This window comes from Myodes glareolus, chromosome 2 (genome assembly GCF_982192425.1).
Source record: "Myodes glareolus chromosome 2, mMyoGla1.1, whole genome shotgun sequence".
In the NCBI taxonomy this organism is placed as follows: domain Eukaryota; kingdom Metazoa; phylum Chordata; class Mammalia; order Rodentia; family Cricetidae; genus Myodes; species Myodes glareolus.
In genome coordinates, this window is record NC_142027.1 from 74,705,309 (window position 1) to 74,709,447 (window position 4,139).

Below are 4,139 nucleotides of genomic sequence, written 5' to 3' on the forward strand. Positions count from 1 at the left end.
GTGATCACTAAACAAAGTAATATACCCTCTGGACACAAATATATGAAGTCTAACTTTTCATACGTTTCTTGACAATAGAAGAAAGTCCAAAAAAATCCATGGACAGCAAACCCCATAAGCAAGGTCTTTGCCATCTTGAACTTTGGTTTGTTTTTGTTTGGAAGAGGTTTTTGTTTGTTTGTTTTGTTTTTAACTTAATATAGTGCTTCTCTGTATAACTTAGTTGGCCTGAAATTCACAGTTATCCTCCTGCCTCCCAAGTTCTGAATTACAGGAGAGTGCTTTTCCATATCTAGCTTTGGGGTTGTATCTTAAGTGAACTCTCTTAACAAGGTTAGTGTGTGGAACTTTTATCTTGTGGATCACTTGATTCTGTAGCTCTCAAAATATTCTTACTTCTAGTCCCATTAGACTCCTATCATTTCAAGCTTTATTTTTCACTTTTTTGTGTTCCTCACGAGACCTCCACATCAGCAACACTGGAACCCTTTGCAGAATCTGTGTATTTTCATTACCTGCTTTTTTGAGCCATCTTTCTTAAAACAGGCTTCATCATGAAATAATTACTCGTTTTGAAAAAAAAAAGTTATTGAATATCTTTTCATCTTCACAGAATGAGAATGCAAATATAATTATGCAGAAAGCCAATAGGGACGTATAAAAGTATTCTTTTAAGTTTCATTTTTTTTTTACCATATGTGGCACAAATACTAATTGCTTAAAGATTTTCAAAAAGTTCTCCAGTCTTGTGCATTTCTCTGTGCCACAGTCAGGCGAGGCATTGGGTTTGGGGATGAGAGATGCTAGGTGGGACTTTTGCGAAATGGGAAACTCTCTTTAGGAAGGCTGGAGAACAAGAACTACCAGTTTGGCTATAGCCCTGGGCAGCAGGAGCAACCTCAAAGGACCACAGTGTTCGAGGGTGTAATCAGGCCTTACCCACTCACTGCACACTTCAAGAGCAAGACCTGACATTTCCTAATGTGTGAGAGAGATCTCTGTTCCAACAGTGAGCTATTATTGCACCCACGTTTCAAGGTGAGCAAATCATTAGTATTATGGGAGCCTGTAAGCTCACACAAACAACTAAATCATAATCTCGCAAACTAGATGGACAATAAGTCCAATGAGAGGCACTAAAGATTATACAGTTGACAAAACAGGAAGAACACCTAAACCCTGGACACCTAAACAGGACACACACAGACTGTGAGCTGTGATTAGCACGTTGTATTTACTGGGGAAGAGTTCAGAAATTGGTTTTATGAATGATGCCTGGGATTTAGAAGGGCAACCTTGCTAAAGACTATTTCAGGATGGAAGTATTCTAGAAGCACGGATGTTCGAGGGCACATGTGGATAGGAAGGACCACAGAGGTTAGACACACTCTGTGAAGCAGTTGAGGATCTATTGGTGGACAGAAAAGTCCTTGGGGAGCAGAGACCCACTTCTTATTGAACTTTCCTAAACAGAAGCATCCACCTCTGGGTTTATTCTCATTTTGGGAATAGCCTTGAGAATAGCTACTTGCTGAAGTGTGCACAAGTTTCTGGCCTCGCAGCTCTGGGGCTTGTTGTCCTCTATGCCACAATGAAGGTCAAGACGAGTGAGTGAGAGACTGTAGGGCAGATGTCTCCACCTAGAAATCCAGCTAAACTCACTCAGGATGTCATGGACTTAATGAAAGCCAGGCAGTGGCAGAGCACGGACTTACTGTCCTCAGTGTGTCTTAGACTTGTCGCTCTTCCCTTTCTAACACACCGTATTTGCATTTTGCATACAGGCTTGATCTCACAGCTGAGGCTCAATAAAGCACTGGTCAGAGCACATCCCCAACCCCTGCCTGTTTACTGCTATCTCAAACATCTTTTTTTGTGTGTTATGAGCTTGGGAATACTGAAGGGAGAAGGCTGGGGGAATTTCTGCCTACATCTCCCAAGCACTTCTAGTAAGCAGCTGAATCAGGCCCTGACTTAATGATGCATGTGGTCACCTGAGGCACCTTAGAGAAGGCCAGTCAGCCACCAAGGTTGGGCAATTTGAGGAGTGGCAGCCTCTATAATAGTAGCATTCTGATGATGGGATCAGCCAGAAATGAATGCACAGAAAGACTTCCAGAGGGCTGATGTCATTTAAGACGTCAGCTGCCCAAGTATTTAAAATAAGGAAGAAAAAAAAAAGAATGAAGTGAGAACTGCCTTGGTCTTCTCCTGGCACGGAACCAAAATGTCTACGTGGCCCACAAAAGGAAATAGTGCTTCCTCAACTGCAGTGATGCTCCCTCTGTCAGGAGGCAGGGCTGCTGGAGTCAGGTGTCTTTGTTCCCTGTTTTAAAGCTGGCAAGGGCTGCCAGGTCTAGTTTCAGGACAGCTTCTTATAGATGACAGAGAACACACATGGGCAGACCCGAAGAGGGCTGTCTAGGAGGAATTCGACAACCTGCGGTCCCATTGCTCAGCTACCAATTCAGCCATTTCTGTCTGACTTTGCTTCTAATTTCTCAAATATCTCTGGGGAAAAGGAGGTTTGCTGGTGAGAAACTATAAGCAACACCGCTTGTAGTGAAACAGAAAAATGCTGAGAATCAAATAGAGTCATGTGCCTGAGAGTGATTCATGGTCTAGTCTCAAACCTTCTCATGGTGTTAACCAAGAGCCTTGTCATAGCACAGGTTCAGGTTCAGTTCATCTGGATGGGGCCTGGGACTCTGCATTTCCACCAGGTCCCCCCCAGATGTTGTGTTGCTTCATGAAACAGGTCAGTGCGGCACAGTTTGAACATTTTGATGTTAGAGTGTAAAGCGTCATATATTAAGTGGTTGGCAGTAACTTATTTAAGCAAGCTTTCAAGGGTGAATATCTTTAAGCTTTTTCATGAAACTCTGCCCTTCATGATTCTATTTCCAACTCCCCACATTAATTATCATATCTAGTAATCATACGAATGCCCACGAAGCATCCTGAACCCTACTTCAAACTATAGCAACCATTTCATTGCTTAGAAAGCGTAAGTGGGGGGGGGGGTGACTTTCTTCATTTTAGGTTTTACATAAAATATTTACACGATTTTCTCTGTGCATGGACGACTCAAGGACTGTGATAAAACAAAAAGCACTTGAAAAGAGGTAGCTTGCAAAGATATAAGAAATAGTGGAGTCTTCTATAAAAAACATCCCATGGAGGTCATCATATATTATTTATATTCTATTTATTTTATTAATTTAGACATGTGCCTAGCACCCCACCTATATTTTTATTATTTCCAGGCCACTTTCATATATGATTATTAACTTACTGTTTTAAAATCATGCAGCCTGAGTAAGTATTATTTGTACTGTTATGTAGCTGACCAAATTGGAACGAAGGTGTTTGTAGTGAGTTGCTCAAAGTCACGCCAGTGTTGCCCTAAGATGAAATGGTCTGAACCCTAAGTCAGGAGTCTCTTATGTCTCCCGTCCACTGTGCTTAGAGCACAGAAGTTGCGCTGCGCTCTCCTGAGCCCTGGTTCTGAATAAAGGTCCCCAGGAGCAGGATTCAAAAGGCAGTGGAGATTACAGATCTGGCTGCTGCCAGGTGAAGGGAGAGGACGCTGCCCTCAGAAGTCTGCTCTTCAAATCAGATTAAAATCTACGCCAGCCCTGGGTTTTCTGATGACTCATTTGCTTGTTTCTCTTCTAGCTGAGAATACAATGTTCCATTCCTTCTGGAATGTTTACAGAAGAGAGCACCTGGGGAGTGGAGGACAACTTGACGGCTAGGATCATCAAACATGGGTGCTGGTGCTGGGATCATCAAACATGGGTGCTGGTTTTCTCCTTCCAGCCCCTTCTTACCTCCTCTGCCCTGTTCATGTTCACCCCTGCTCATGATCTCAGTCTCACTCCTTGTTCACGTTTTATTCACGTATGGGTAGTCTATGACAGGTAAAATCACAAGGGTCTGTATTATTCACTCTGCCTGTTTTGGCAGCGCTGCAGATGGAACCCAGGTCCGTTTATATCCCCGACGAGTCCCCTGTCACCAAGCTGCGAGCCCAGCCCTTAGACTTTGACCTCCTTTCGTAGCTCAGACTGTGCAGCCTTTCCATACGTCCCCAGGCTTGGTGTTACTCAACTAGAACCGAAATTAGGAATTGTCTG